General features: G+C 44.5%; 1 non-coding gene across 1 annotated transcript; it reads left to right on the top strand.

The window, feature by feature from the left end:
• Window positions 1–4,477: 4,477 nt before the first annotated feature.
• On the top strand, window positions 4,478–4,573 carry trnai-uau (transfer RNA isoleucine (anticodon UAU)). The gene is made up of 2 exons: window positions 4,478–4,515; window positions 4,537–4,573. It is a non-coding gene; the product is annotated as a tRNA-Ile (tRNA).
• Window positions 4,574–17,144: the final 12,571 nt, after the last annotated feature.

Here is a 17,144-nt window from a genome sequence, read left to right as displayed (position 1 = left end):
CTCACCATCCTCGGCCTCTTGCATTGTTCCATGGAGGCTCAGCGTAAGATCCTGGAACAGCATATCATCTTCCGATTAGGCACTTTACAGCCTTCCAGACTCAACATAGAATTCATAAATTTCAGATTATAACCTCGGCCCCAATTACATTTTTACTTCTATTTTTTATCCACACCTTTATTTTTGTCCTCCACCTTTTTTTCTCTCCCACATGGCAGTTGTCTCCCATGCTGCCAGCGCATTCCACACCTAATCTAGAGCCATCTTTTGTCTCCACTACTCCTACCATCATCTCACCTCGTTTTGAATATCTCCTAATGTCTCTTCACTTCTCTTTTGTTCTCTCCCAGCCTGGCATTTTAACCTGTTTCATTTTCTGTGCTTTTTCAGTCTTGGCAAAGAGTTTCGACCTGAAACGTTGACACTAATTCTCTCTCCACGGATGTTGCCTGGCCTGCTGAGTTTTTCCAGCATTTTCTGTTGAGATCTTCTGTGGTTGTCTTGCCTCCCTCTCCCCTTCCTCCCACACGCAGCTGGTTTTTAAACCTTGTTGTAAATCTGCTGCTCTGCTGGGCCAGTGCATTCCAGAGACTCACAACCCTTTCTACAAATACACTTTCACTGCATGACTTCTCTGTTTCTTAGATATTAATCACCTTGAGAAGCAATGGTGGCGTTTTTGACGTCAAATTAAAAGGCGGCCAATTGCAAACACTTTGGGGTCAAATTTTCTTTGGCACAGAATTGAACCTGAATCTTTCAAGTTGGAATATTGTATTTGCTACTTCACAATAAAAAATATCTTGTTATAAATGTCGGCTCATTAGTTCCCCAGTGTCAGAGCAAGAACTGTCTGATCCCCTCATTTATTTCATAAAAGACACAAACATAGGGTAATCATTCAGAATTACCTCACAGTTTGACACTGAGATAAATTAAGCGGGAGATACAGACAGCAATGGAACACATGGCGAAATAGACAAGAGTGCTGGAGAAATAAACAACGGCTTGAGAGTCCAGAAGACAGTGACTGGTAGCTGATAGATATCAATGAGTGGAGGCGAGTAATTGTATTGGGATTCGGCCCCGTGGCTTAGCTGGTCAAAGCATTTGTTTAATAAACAGGATGATTCTGGGTTCGACTCCCAGCAGGGCCATTTTTTAATGAATCTCTAGGGGTGAGCTTCTTCTCGTGTGAAAATGCTAAAATTCTTTTAAATGTAACTGCGGCTGCATTAGTTCCCATTCTGGATGAAGACTCCAATCGCTGCGGGGCCTGGGTCGAATTTCACCACTTCCTAATTTATGGCGGTGCTGATTTTTAACGCTTCACCAAAAATCCATCTTTTCTAAGCAGTGCCGTGTGTTACTTTGTGGTTGTCAGAGCAGAGCTCCAGTAGTTGATGTGTGGCGCCGTGATCGTATAGCGGTTAGTACTCTGCGCTGTGGCCGCAGCAACCTTGGTCCGAATCCGAGTCACGGCACAGATTTCTCTTCCTTCCACAATCAATAGCCCTCCTTTACTTTCCTCCTTCAATTTCATTGTAACTTTCCTGCTAACATTCACTTTCACCTACTTAAACCGCTAAATGTGCTCTGCTCCCACCGTTTTACCTGGGGCAACAGTCCCATTCGCCCCTATCTGAGCTGGTGCTTTGAAACCAGTCGATACATTTAGACCCCCGGGACGTTTCGAAAGACCAGCTCTGCGACAGTAGGGCCGGCCTTTGGAACCAAAGCAGCCCGATTGTACAAGAACATTCCTTGGGAAATCAAGTGCACTGGGGAGGCTAACTGAAGAACTGGGATTGTTCACCTGGTAGTTGCCGCTTTTCCCTAAACAGTTGATGAGCGTGAGTGACGTGAAGCACGACATAGCTGCGGATGAAGGGTGAAATGTGCAATTTTGGCAAACTGGTTATCAAAAAGTAAAATGGAGGCTCATGCTTTATCAAGGAGAGTAAGGGACACTCCGGATGTAACAGGCAGTGTAAGGGACGCTCCGGATATACCAAACTGTTTCAGGGACGCTCCGAATTTGCCATACATGGTAAGGGATGCTCCTGTTTTACCAGACAGGGTAAAGGACACTCCGGATATAGCAGACAGGTTAAGGCACGGTCCTGATGTACCAAACAGGGTAAGGGACGCTCCGGCTATATCTCACAGGGTAAGGGACGCTCCGGAAGTATCAGACAGGGTAAAGGACGCCCTGGATGCATCGGATAGGATAAGAGACGCTCCGGATGTACCAGACTGGGTAATGTACGCTCCTGATGTATCAGACAGTGTAAGGGACGCTCCGGATGTTTCAGATAGGGTGAGGGACGCTCCCGATTTACCAGACAGTGCATTGGACCCGCCGGATGTACAGACAGGGTAAGGGATGCTCAAGAGTTTCTGGAGCGGGTAAGGGACGCTCAGGGCCTATCAGACAGAATAAGGGCCGCTCAAGAGGTATCAGAGAGGCTGATGGATGCAAAGTTATTACTTTCTAAACCACACATTTTCTAAGTATCAATAAAAATAAAATTTCAATCCGAATGTAACAGATGGGCTGCAGTGTCCCACGTGGGGGCAATGCGAAGGTAGAATGGGGCCGGACTGGGCACTTGCAGCGCCCAGAAATACATTTATAACTGGCCCGGTTACACCCACCCAATACAATAATAAATAATGCAGACACATCTAAATATATTTGTAACGAACAGAAGTGCAAATGCATTTACATCTAACACAACAGCAACTCACAAATACGTTTGTATCTAATATGGACACACACAAATATACTTACAACCATCACCAATGATTGTTTGATAAAAAAATACTTCAACTGTTTGTCTTTAAAGCCATGATATTTACATGACAGTTTGCATTGACCTTCCTCCTAAGCCGCTGGAGATTGATGGAGAATGATTTGGGTCCTGAACGATTATTTCTTAGGAGGATTAGAACAAATTTTCAGCGCAAATCCAATATTAGAAGTCGACGTTAAAAAGAGGCTCACCTTTCGTAAATTTCAATCTACAATCGGCAAAGCGAGATTCATACCCCTAGGCTAAAGAGTCACTCTGTCTAATATACAGGCCCAATCAACTGGTTATCAAACGTAAAATCAAATGGATTTGTCATGTATTGTCCATTGCATTTTGACTGAGACGTGTGCCCGCAGTTCCATTCCGGTTCCAAGCCCTCTTTTTACTGTCGATGACTTGCCTGGAATGTGCTTGGAGAAGTGTTAGAATCGCAGTACAGCCCTTCCCACTGTCGCTTCCTCTAAATCTCCGTCCAGGATTTTCACCAGTGCAAGGTTCATCAACCTGAGCTACTGTTTAATTTGTTCTCGGCATTAACTGTGCTGATCCTTTAACTTGTCCCACTACAAGGCATCTCCAAATTTGTCGATTGCACCTCGAGGGCACTTTTCATACATAAACCTGCAACACCTGCCGGAGAGAGTTTCAATTTCAGCGTTTCCAAAACAATGAGTCGATCGAAATCAAGCTTTACATCCTCACTTACACGCTGCAGATGCAAATCTCTGCGCTCCTCTGCTTCAGTAATGTCTTGTTTCACAGCAATGAGCAGTTTTTGCTCTCTGAGGCTGCAATCGCTGCTTTCCGCCGGCAGTGGGCGCTTGGTGAGAGCGGGCCGGACAGACGGCCTGAACTTCGCTGCTGTCGCGGCCACACTCACTCCGGGAGCTGGGGAACAGCAAACCAACTCATGGGTTTGTTGCCGCATCTGAAATGCGGCAGGAGCTGTTGCTATTAACATAGGCAGCGCTGCAGGATCCTGTAATGATCTCTCACACAGTCGGTATCTCTGTAGAGTTTGAGTGTGTACAGAACTGTATAGAGAAAATGAGAATACCACGTGGCTGTTAATGTATTTTATTAATCTCTTCCTGCAAAACATGATTGAACCAGGGACCTGTTATTCTTTAGACGGAAGTGATAACCGCTACACTTCGGAAACTGCTGCTCCTTAAATAATTGGAGAAAAAGCTCAGAACAGCAATTGTAATCTACAAATACTCTTACCCTGCGATACAAGTTCCATTCCAAGTCGAGGAGTTAACTTTAAGAAAACTGCTTATTCTATTACATACATCTCATTAGACTGTGTGAGAAGTTTGTTGTTGTCGTCATTAATCAATCGGTAACTCACATGGATAACGAATCATGGGCAAAACTTTAAAACGTTTTTTTGCTTTGCATGTGATGAATTTTCATCCGTTCTCATTTTGCAGACTGTATTTTAGGAGTTGGGTAAAAATGTTCAGTGTTTATGACACCAGGATCTGGTGCAGCCTTTGGAAAATTCACCAGCTCGCTAACACATGAGAGTAACTGCTGCTTCACTCATATAAACCCAGCCAATGCACCTCAATTAAACAACATTGCACCCCCGCACGATTAGACAAACTGACATGTGCAAGTAAATGAGCACGGATAACCAATCTGGATCAAGGACAGCTCTAGTGGCGCAATCGGTTAGCGCGCGGTACTTATATAACAGTACAGGCTCGGAGAAATGCCGAGGTTTGTGAGTTCGAGCCTCACCTGGAGCAGTCAATCCTTTTGCGGTGTGATACTTCGACCGGAGCAGAATGTTCAATTGGTGTTGCCGCAAACTATCTACTTATTAGCTGTTCCACGTGGGCACTTAGTTTCCTCCGGCCCACCGTGTTGCAATTACGGATGGGAGTTTTAAAGGAGCCCTTTGGTGTTACTTATTCACAGGAGGGAATGTGGGACCAGTTTTGACTGTTAAACCAGCAACTATCAGGCAAAGAATAATGTGCAGGAAATAGATTCGATTTGAACGCAATGACTAAGTCTTTGACACAAGCGAGAAGATGTGTAAACTCACGAATTATCTGTACATGTTTCCGACATCATGTTGAACACAAACAACGATTCACCTGAACATGATGTTGAGAATTACAAGGACGGAAGTTACGTACAGACAATCGCCCAAACACCATATCCACAATTAGGTTGTCACCGACCTACTTGTTATGGGGAGAATATTGAGCAGATTGAGGAAAACTGCTGATATAAAGAAGTCGATTTAGGAAAAGATAAACATATTTCAAATTAATGAACACGACCTCTGTGAACTGGGTTCGCACTAGAGCAGAGAAACCAAATGCAACTTCGGACAAAAATTGGCGGCCCCTTGGTCTTGGTGCATGATTTTCGCTTCGGGAATTTTGCAAATTAAAATGCGAGACCTTTTGGGTTCAAATCCCAGATGAGCCCCGCCGCATTTAGATAAAACTCCCCAACTCGGCCATCACAGCTGGAATCGCTTTTCTTTAAAATAGACTAACGCACTAAATGATCCGGGATTGTGAGCGCACCCGGTTTAAACAGACACAGAGTGATCTTTGACTGACCACGACCCCGCCCATTATAGACAGGCCTGATTATCATTGCTTATCAAATCGATGGAAACATAACTCGGGCGGTTTATATAAAGGGCGGCCGATTACGATGCGCGATTTTTCTAGGGCGCCATGTTCAAGGTTTACTCCACTATCATTTTTCCCTTTATCTCCGTCATTTCGCTCCAGCTGAATGAACTGAGTTTAGGTGTCAGCCGTGGCTCAGCGGTAACAAACTCAAGCCCCACTCCAGAGACTTGAGCACATAATCCAGGCTGACACTCCAGTGCAGTACTGAGGTAGAGCCACAGTGTCGGTGGTGCCGTCTTTCCAGGATAACGTTCAAAAGAGGCTTCAGATCCCATGGGAGTATGCCGAAAAGAATGCGGATTTCTCCCCATTGTACTGCCCATTATTTACCTCTGAACTAAAGACAAAAAACAGAAAATCTCCTCATGAAGTTTGATAAATATTTTTGAAATTACACTTCCTCCTGAACGATAAAGTTATGTTCCTGCTCCCTAAACATTTGGCTTTGTTCCCGCTAGTCTTTCATTTGGTGCCAATCGCAGAGGAAGGAAGAGAGGTAGGGATGGTTCTCAATCTTCGATTCCCGCTCTACCTTCATTCAAGAACTCCAGTGGTCTGTTTTAATTTTATCAAGATATGAAGAGTGCAGGGTCACAGGCCAGAATCACCGGAGTGATTTTGACGAGATTGCGATTACAAAGCCTATTTTATGCAAAATTCAGTGAACTGCTGGGAAGGTTTATCAGCAGCAAACGTGTAATGGAATAACGGCGAGGATGGGATTCGAACCCACGCATGCAAATCACAATGGATTACACTGCGCTCAACCATTCCAAGGGACATGGAGAGCAAACAGGGAGAGGGTACTGAAATCGGATGGTCAGCCATGATCTCATGAAATGACAGAACAGGCTCGAGCGGCCGAATGGCCTACTCCCGCTGCTACCTTCTATGTTTCTATTTCCTGCTATTTGCTTCTAAGCAGAAATAGTCTGAAAGAAAGTCCCCTTCACAGCTTGTCCTGCCCCTGCACACAGACCTACAATGTTGAAAATGTACAATCAGCTCATATAAGCAAATGGCCTTCCGTTATCTTCAGGTGAGGGGCTGTCAGAAATGGTCGGTTTGAAGGCAGATTCAGGACAGGGAAAAAGATGGTTTCGCCCAATTATTTAAACGGCCGCGGCAGGATTCGAATCTGCAATCATCTGCTAACTGCACGATTCGCATCGAAGTTAAACGTCTTATCCATTTGGCCACGTGACCACTGCTGCCCAGATCTTCTTGTAATGGGGAGAATTGTGAGCAGATTCAGGGAAACGGCTCATATAATGCAGTGGATTTAGGAAAATATAAACATGTTTCATATTAATGAACAGGTTCTCTGCGAACTGTGTTCACAACAGCGCAGGGAAACCGAACGCAAACTTCGAGCCCAAAATCGGCAGTTCGTTGGTCGAGAGTTCTGATTCTTTCTCAGAGAATTTCGCTGCTTAAATAAATGCGAGAAATCCCGGGTTCAAGTCCGGCCTGAACCCCGCCAACCTTAACAACGGGGGCATCACAGCTAAGTTCGCACTCCTGTTCAAAAGACTTAAACAATTGATGATCCGTGACTGTGCACTCACCCGATTTAATCACAGGGTCATAATCGCACAGACCGAGATAATTCGGCCCATCGAGCCAGTGCCGGTTCTCTGTAGTGCAATCAAGTCAGTACCATTCCCTCACAATATCGCCGTATTTCTGCAAGTTTCTTTCCCTCAAATGCCTATCCAGTCTCCCCTTGAAAACATTCAGTGTCTCTGATTCCACCACTTCTAACGGCAGTGAATTGCAGGTCATCACCAGTGCGTAATTTTGTTTCTTCACACCCCCCTGTATCTCTTGCCTATAATCTTAAATCCCCTAGTCCTTGTACCATCAACTAGTGGGATAAGCCGTTCCCGGTCTCGCCTATCGAAACCCGTCATTATCTTCTACACTTCTATCAAATCACTCCTCAACCTCCTTTGCTCTAATGAAAACAAATCCAGCTTCTCCAACCTGTCCTTGTAGCTAAGATCTCCCATCCCCGGAATCATTCTGGTAGATCTCCTCTGCACCCTCTCAAGGGCCTTCACATTCTTCCTAAAGTGTGGTGACCAGGTGAGACGCAATACTCCAGTTGTGGCCTAGCCAGCACTCTATAAAGACTCAACATAACTTCTCTACTTTTGTACTCAATACCTCTATATATGAAGCCCAAGATCACAAATGCTTTGTTAACCACTCTCTCAATATGTCCTGCCACCTTCAGGGACCTATGCACATTAACTCCCAGGTTCCTCTGTCCCTGCACACTATTTAAAACTGTGCCATGAAGTGTATATTCCCTCTCCCTGTTCGTTCTGCCAAAATGCATCACCTCACACTGCTCTGAATCAAATCCCATCTGCAACTTGTCTGTTCTGCTAGCCTTTTTATGTCCTGTTGCAGTCGATTGGCATCATCACTGTTTGCCACACCCCCAGGTTTGGTGTCATCGGCGAATTTAGAAACTCTACTCTGTATTCCAATATACAGGTCATTTATATATATCAAAAAAAGGCAGTGGCCCCAGCACTGACCCTTGAGGAAAACCACTGTCTACCACCCTCCAATCTGAAGTGCAGCCATTTACCACAACTCGCTGTTTCTATTCTTAAGCCAATTCCTTATCCAAGCTGCCACTGACTCACCTATTCCATGAGCCTCAATTTTGTTAACCAGCCTTTTGTGTGGTACTTTTTCAAACGCCTTCCGAAAATCCATGTAGCCAACATCCATTGCATTCACTTCATCAATTATTTCTGTTACTTCATCAGAAAATTCAATTAGATTAGCCAAGCACGTTCTGCATTTTACACATCCATGTTGGCGCTACTTAATTAGCTAAAACTTCTCCAAGTGCCTGTTAATTTTTTCCTTGATTATTGTTTCTAAAACATTACCCACCACTGATGTTAAACTGACCGGCCTACATAGAAACATAGAAGATAGGAGCAGGAGTAGGCCATTCGAGCCTGTACTGCCATTCAACGAGATCATGGCTGATCATCCAAACCCTAGCACCCGGTCCCTACACCGACAGCCATCCCACGCAAGCACTATCCCCAAAAAACCCACGTATTTAATCCCCCCTAACACTAAGGGTCAATTTTTTTTTTATCATTGCCAATCAACCTAACCCGCACATCTTTGGACTGTGGGAGGAAACCGGAGCACCCGGAAAAAACCCACGCAAACACGGGGAGAATGCGTAAACTCCACACAGACAGTCACCCGAGGCCGGATTTGAACCCGGGTCCCTGGCGCTGTGAGGCTTGTAGTTATTGGATCATCCTTACATCCTTTCTTGAAAAATTGTGTCACATTTGCCACTTTCAAGTCTTCAAGCACCTCCCCCGCATCTATGGAAGATTGGAAAATTATGGCAAGCCCTTCCTTGTCTCTATGGAGAAGGACGATGTAGACATAGAAATAGGGCGGGGGTCTGTGATATGCTCGAACATATTAACATGGAGAGGGAGGAGGTATTGGCGGTTCAGCTAGCCTAAAAATGGATAAATCCCCAGGCCCGGATGAAATGTATCCCAGGCTGCTGTGTGAGGCAAAGGAAGAGATTGCGGGGGCTCTAACACATATATTCTGGACCTCTCTGGCCACAGGGGATGTGCCAGAGGACTGGAGAACCGCTAATGTCGTACCATTATTCAAGAAGGGTAGTAGGGAAAAACCAGGGAACTACAGGCCAGTGAGCCTAACATCAGTGGTAGGAAAATTATTGGAAAAATTCCTGTGGGACAAAATTTGTCTCCACTTGGAGAGGCAAGGATTAATCAGGGATAGTCAACATGGCTTTGTCAAGGGAAGGTCATGTCTAACTAATTTGATTGAATTTTTTGAGGGGGTGACTAGGTGTGTGGATGAGGGTAACGCAGTGGATGTGGTATACATGGATTTCAGTAAGGCCTTCGATAAAGTCCCGCACAGGAGACTGGTCAAGAAGGTAAGAGCCCATGGAATCCAGGGTGCCTTGGCACATTGGATACAAAACTGGCTTAGTGGCAGAAGGCAGAGGGTGATGGTCGAAGGTTGTTTTTGTGACTGGAAGCCTGTGGCCAGTGGGGTACCACAAGGATCGGTGCTGGGTCCCTTGCTGTTTGTGGTCTACATTAATGACTTGGATATGAATGTAAAAGGTATGATCAGTAAGTTTGCGGATGATACAAAAATTGGTAGGGTGCTAAATAGCGAGGAGGGTAGCCTCAGTCTGCAGGACGATATAGATGGATTGGTCAGATGGGCGGAACAGTGGCAAATGGAATTTAACCCGGAAAAGTGCGAGGTGATGCACTTTGGGGGGACTAACAAGGCAAGGGAATACACAATGAATGGAAAGACCCTAGGCAAGACGAAGGGTCAGAGGGATCTGGGTGTGCAAGTACACAGATCCCTGAAGGCGGCAGAACAGGTGGATAAGATGGTAAAAATGGCATATGGGATACTTGCCTTCATTAGCCGATGCATTGAATATAAGAGCAAGGAGGTTATGATGGAGCTGTATAAAACACTGGTTAGGCCACAGCTGGAATACTGTGTGCAGTTCTGGTCGCCACACTACAGGAAGGATGTGATCGCGTGAGAGAGGGTGCAGAGGAGGTTAACCAGGATGTTACCAGGGCTGGAGCGCTTCAGCTATGAAGAGAGACTGGGCAGATTGGGTTTGTTTTCCTTGGAGCAGAGGAGGCTGAGGGGGGACATGATTGAGGTGTACAAAATTATGAGGGTCATAGATAGGATGGATGCTGAGGAGCTTTTTCCCTTAGTAGAGGGGTCAATAACTAGGGGGCATAGATTCAAGGTAAAGGGCGGGAGGTTCAGAGGGGATTTGAGAAAGAACTTTTACACCCAGAGGGTGGTTGGAGTCTGGAACTCACTGCCTGAAAGGGTTGTGGAGGCAGGAACCCTCACAACATTTAAGAAGCATTTGGATGAGCACTTGAAATGCCATAGCATACAAGGCTAGGAAACAAATGCTGGAATATGGGATGAGATTAGACAGGGCTTGATGGCCGGCGCGGACACGATGGGCCGAATGGCCTCTATCCGTGCTGTATAACTCTATGACTCTATGACTCTAATAGGCCGCAGCCAGCCTCTTACTACCCGCTTACTATGTACATGCCAGTAGTAGATTTTTGGGTTCCATTTTATGTTTCACGCCATTCTGCTCTCATACTCACTTTGCCATTGTTATTTGTATCTTCACATCCCCTCTCAACTTATTATATTTGGTCTGATTCTGCCTTGAAGAATTCGCTTGATATGCATCATACAACCTCCTTTCTTGATTAAACAGAAAGGAGGTTGTATGATGCATTTAATTTAAACATCCCCTTTAAACAGATAAAGAATGATCTAGGAATGACAGCACATCCCTTTTAAACAGACACAGAATGGTCCGGGACTGACAGCACATCCCTTTTAAACAGAAACTGAGTGATCCTGGCCTGACAGCACATCCCTTTTAAACAGACACAGAATGATTTGGGACTGACAGCACATCCCTTTTAAACAGACACAGAATGATCCGGTACTGGCAGCACATCCCTTTTAAACAGACACAGAATGATCCGGGACTGAGAGCACATCCCTTTTAAACAGACACAGAATGATCCGGGACTGACAGCACATCCCTTTTAAACTGACACGGTAAGATCCGGGACAGACAGCACATCCCTTATAAACAGGTACAGAATGATCCGGGTCTGACAGAACATCCCTTTTAAAGAGACACATAATTATCCGGGACTGACAGAACATCCCTTTTAAACAGAAACAGAATGATCCGGGACTGGCAACACATCCCTTTTAAACAGATACAGAATGATCCGGACTGACAGTACATCCCTTTTAAACAGCCACAGAATGATCCGGGATTGACAGCGCATCCCTTTTAAACAGACACAGAATGATCAAAGACTGACAGCACATCCCTTTTAAACAGACACAGCGTGATCCGGGACTGAGAGTACATCTCTTTTAAACATAAGAGCATAAGAAATAGGAGCAGGAGTAGGCCAATCGGCCCCTCGAGCCTGCTCCACCATTCAGTAAGATCATGGCTGATCTGATCCTAACCTCAAACCTTCTATCACTCTCCATCCCACCCGAACCCATGTGATCTCCGGGGGAGGCAGAAAACCAGATAAAAACCCCAATGGCCAATTTGGGAGAAAAAATCTGGGAAATTCCTCTCCGACCCATCTAGGCGATCGAAAAGCTTCCAGGAGATCACTCTGTCCCTATATTTTCTACAGTACTTACCTTCTGTAAAGGCGATCTCCACCCCAGCCAGGAACAGGAATAAAACCATCTCCAGAAATCTAACACAGAATTAGAACACAAGAAGTAGGAGCAGAACCAGGCTACATGGCCCCTGGGCCCGCTACACTAACCACAGGGCCATGACCATTCCGAACCTAGACTCATGTCCAATTTCCTGCCCGCTCCACGTTACCCTTAATTCCCTTTACTTCTAGGAAACCATCTATTTCTGTTTTAAATTATTTAATGATGTAGCTTCCACAGCTTTCTGGGGCAGCAAATTCCACAAACCTCCCACCCTCTGAGTGAAGAAGTTTTTCCTCATCTCAGTTTGGAAGAGCAGCCCTTATTTTAAGATTATGCCCCTAGATCTAGTTTCACCCATCATTGGGAACATCCTCACCGCATCCACCCGATCAAGCCCCTTCACAATCTTATATGTTTCAATAAGATCGCCTCTCATTCTTCTGAACTCCAATGAGTAGATTCCCAATTTACTCAACTCTCCTCATATGACCACCCCCTCATCCCCGGGATTAACCAAGTGAACCTTCTTTGTACTGACTCGAGAGCAATTATGTATTTTCTTAAGTATGGACACCAAAACTGTATACAGTATTCCAGGTGTGGTCTCACCAATACCTTGTATAACTGCAGCAATACCTCCCTGTTTTTATATTCTATCCCCCTTCCAATAAAAGCCAACATTCCATTGGCCTTCTTGATCACTTGCTGCACCTGCATACTAACTTTTTGAGTTTCGTGCACCAGGTCCCCCAGATCCCTTTGTACTACAGTACTTTCCAGTTTCTTGCCATTAAGATAATAACTTGCTCTATGATTTTTCCTGCCAAAGTGCATAACCTCACACATTCCAGTATTGTATTCCATCTGCCAAATCTCTGCCCACTCACTTAGCCTGTCTATGACACTTTGCAGATTTGTTATGTCCTCCTCACTCACTACTTTCCCTCCCATCTTTGTATCATCTGCAAACTTTGATATGTTACACTCGGTCCCCTCCTCCAAATCGATAATATAGATTGTAAAGAGTTGGGGACCCAGCACTGACCCCTCCGGAACACCACTAGTTATTGGTTGCCAGTCTGAGAATGAAACATTTACCCCAACTCTGCTTTCTGTTAGAGAGCCAATTCTCCGCCCATGCCAGAATATTACCCCCATTCCCGTGAATTTTTATCTTGAGCAATAATCTTTTGAGTGGCACCTTGTCAAATGCCTTTTGGAAGTCTAAATACACTACATCCACTGGTTCTCCTTTATCCACCCTCTATGTTACTTCCTCAAAGATCTCAAGCAAATTTGTCAAACATGGCTTCCCCGTCATGAAACCTTGCTGAGTTTGTCCTATTAAATTATGTTTATCCAAATGTCCCGTTACTGTCTCCTTAATAATGGACTCTAACATTTTACCAACCACAGATGTTAGGCTAACAGGTCTATAGTTTCCAGCCTTCTGCCTACTACCCTTTTTAAATAAGGGTGTTACATTAGCAGTTTTCCAATCTGCCGGGACATTAGCTGAGTCCAGGGAGTTTTGGAAAATTATTACCAATGCATCCACAATCCCTACCGCCACTTCCCTCAAGACCCTAGGATCAAAGCCATCAGGTCCAGGGGATTTATCCGGCTTAAGTCCCATTATTTTACCAAGTACCACTTCCTTAGTGATTTTAATCGTATTTAGCTCCTCTCCCCTTGGAGCCCCCTGTTTGTCCAGTGTTGGGATATTCTGAGTGTCCTCTACTGTAAAGACTGATACAAAATATTTGTTCCGCGTTTTTGCCATCTCCATGTTTCCCACCATTAATTTCCCAGTCTCATCCTCTGAGGGACGAACATTTACTTTAGCCACCCTTTTTCTTTTTATATAACTATAAAAACTCTTACTATCTGGTTTTTATATTTTTTGCTAATTTACTTTCATAATCTATCTTCCCTTTCTTAATCAATCTTTTAGTTATTTTTTGCTGTCTGTTAAAAACTTCCCAATCTTCTATCCTCCCACTAGATTTGGCTACCTTATATGCCCTTGTTTTTAGTCGAATACTATCCTTAATTACTTTATTTGCCACGGATGGCTATCTTTTCTTTTACACCCTTTTTTCCTCAGTGGAATATATATTTTTTGGAAATTGTAAAATAACTCCTTAAATGTACACCACTGATCATGTACCGACATACCCTTTAATCTATTTTCCAGTCCACTCTAATCAATTCCGCTCTCATACCTTCATAGTCTCCTTTATTCAAGCTCAGCACGCTTGTTTGAGATCCAACCTTCTCAGCCTCTACTTGAATATGGAATTCAACCATGTTATGGTCACTCATTCCAAGGGGATCCTTTACTAGGACATTTTTAATTAATCCTGTCTCATTACACAGGACCAAATCTAAGGTTGCTTGCCCCCTGGTCGGTTCAGTTACATACTGCTCAAGAAACCCTTCCCTAATACACTCAATGTACTCATCTTCAAGGCTGCACTGCCCAATTTGATTTGTCCAGTTATTATGATAGTTAAATTCCCCCATAATTATAGCTGTTCCCTTATTACAAGCCTCAACTATTTCCTGATTAATACACCGTCCAACAGAGTTGCAACTGTTCGAAGGCCTATAGACTACGCCCACTAGTGTTTTTTCCCCTTGTTATTCCTTATCTCTACCCAAAGTGTTTCACTATCCTGCTCCTTTGACCCAATATCATTTCTCTGTATTATCGTGATTCCTTCCTTTATTAACATAGCCACCCCACCTCCCCTCCCTTCCTGCCTGTCCTTCCTGATTGTTAAATAACCTGGTATGTTTAATTCCCAGTCATGGTCACCCTGCAGCCATGTTTCTGTAATGGCCACAAGATCATACACATATGTCGTTATTTGTGCCGTTAACTCATTCATTTTGTTACGAATGCTATGTGCATTCAGATAAAGAACTGTCAAATATGTTTTGTGAAACTTAATTCCTGTTTTTCCCCTTTTACTACTTTACCTTTTACTCCATATCTTCTGTCCCTTCCTGACACGTTCTGTTTTATAATTTCCCCACTGCTACCTAAGTCTATGACATTCTCCGTTGTCATTTCTGTTATTTGCTCTCTAGAAACCTCCCCCCCACAAATTAGTTTAAAGCCCTCTCTACAACCCTAGTTATATGATTCGCCAGGACTCTAGTCCCAGCACTGGCCAAGTGGAGTCCGTCCCAACGGAACAGCTCGCTCCTGTCCCAGTACTGGTGCCAGTGTCCCAAGAAGCAAAACCCATTTCTCCCACACCAGTCTTTGAGCCACGCATTTAACTCTTTAATTTTATTTATCCTAGCCAAATTCGCTCGTGGCTCAGGTAATAACCCAGAGATTATTACCCTTGAGGTTCTGTTCTTTAATTTGACCCCTAGCTGCTCATACTCCTTTAACAGAACCTTCTTCCTTGTCCTATCTACGTCGTTTGTAACAACATGGAACACGACAACTGGATCCTCCCCCGCCCACTCCAATTTTCTTTCCAGCCAGAAGAGATGTCCTTAACCCTGGCACCGGGCAGGCAACACAGCCTTCGGGACTCCCGCTCTTGACTGCAGAGAACCCTATCACTTCCCCTAATGTTACTATCCCCTACCACTACAACATTTCTTTTTACTTCCTCCACTTGAATGGCCCCCTGTACCACGGTGCTGTGGCCAGGTTGCTCATCCTCCCTGCAGTCCCCACTCCTGCCCTCACAGGGAGTAAGATCCTCAATCCTGCTTGACAAGAGCAAGGGCTGCGGCTCCTTCAACACTACATCCTGGATCCCTGTACCTTCCTCACTCGTAGTCATACCGTCCTGTCCCTGACCACGGACTACATCTGCAGTAATTAATTTCATAGGTGCGACCACCTCCTGAAACATAGAGTCCAGGAACTTCTCCCCCTCCCTGATGTGTCGCAGTGTCTGAAGCTCGGTCTCAAGCTCTTTAACATGGAGCTTGAGTTCCTCTAGCAGCAAACACTTATCGCAAATGTAATCACCTTGAGCCTCAATGGGGTCCACCAGCTCCCACATTTCGCAACAGTGACACATCACCTGTTCACCCATATCTGTGTAATTAATTAAATTTCTTATTATTAGTTATGAAGACCCTCTGCCGCGTTATAGATGATAATATTACACCACTATTTAATAGGACTTACCAACTTAAAGGTATAGAAGAGAAGAAAGAAAACCTACCAACCAGCTGATCACCAACCTCCCTCGTGGAAGTTGTCTGGGGGACCTGTCTGGTTGAATTGTCTCACTGCTCCACGTCCGCAGTGCTGGATTAGCCAAAGTCTGCTTAAACTTAATGCGACAGCCACAGAATGATCTGAGACTGACAGCACATCCCTTTTAAACAGACACAGAATGATCCGGGACTGACAGTACATCCCGTTGAAACAGACACAGAGTGATCTGGGACTGACAGCACATCCCTTTTAAACAGGTATACAATGATGCGGTTTATTCTTGTGCCCCAAGTTGAAGTTTTAGTCCACTGTCATTTTTTGTCTTCGCCATTTCACTCAAGCTGAATGAACTGAGTTTATGTGTCAGCCGTGGCTCAGCAGTAGCAAACTCATGCGCCACTCCAGCGACTTGAGCTCATAATCCAGGTTGACACTCCAGTGCAGTACCGAGGGAGTGCTGCACTGTCGACGGTACTGTCTTTCTGAAAAGACATAATGCTGAGGCCTCAGATGCCCGGGCACTATTTCGAAAAGAGCGAGGATTTCTCCCCAGTGCACTGCCCATTATTTATCTCTCAACGAAAGACAATAAAAAACAGATAATCTGGTTATTAATGCTGATAAAATCTTTTGAAATTATATTTGTTCCTAAAAGTTAACATTATGTTTCTGCTCTCTAATCATTTGTTTTCCCGCTAGTCTTGCATTCTGTTTCAATCTCAGTGGAAGGAAGAGAAATTAAAAGGCGTACCTGCGATTCGCAATCTCTGTTCTATGTTTATGCAATGTGTCCGTGTTTATTTTAGTATTCGCATGAACAGTGCAGAGGCACAGACTGAAAAGCCCAGTGTCGCCAGTTATGATAAGGATTGGATTCGACCCCATGCGTCCAGAGCGCAATGGATTAGTCTGAATGGCCATCGGTTTCAATGGTCGGCTTTAAGCTGAATTCAGAGCAGAGAAGAAAAAGTTTTGCCCAATGAGTTAACCACTCCGCTGCTCTCCCCCATAGTCCGGCAAGATTTTCCATTCCGCCTATATATTAGTATTTTAAGCCTTGCCATAAGCTAAGTGTAGCATGCTTGCGAGGAAAATGTGCATCTGGACAGCAGGATCTGTAGGGTTTTTATTTGAGCTCTCTTCACT

Source organism: Somniosus microcephalus, unplaced genomic scaffold (genome assembly GCF_052327205.1).
Source record: "Somniosus microcephalus isolate GS21.2 unplaced genomic scaffold, FLI_Smic_1.0 unresolved_chr1, whole genome shotgun sequence".
In the NCBI taxonomy this organism is placed as follows: domain Eukaryota; kingdom Metazoa; phylum Chordata; class Chondrichthyes; order Squaliformes; family Somniosidae; genus Somniosus; species Somniosus microcephalus.
The sequence above is the reverse complement of the archived record's forward strand: the minus strand, read 5'-3'. Positions and strand labels throughout refer to the sequence as shown.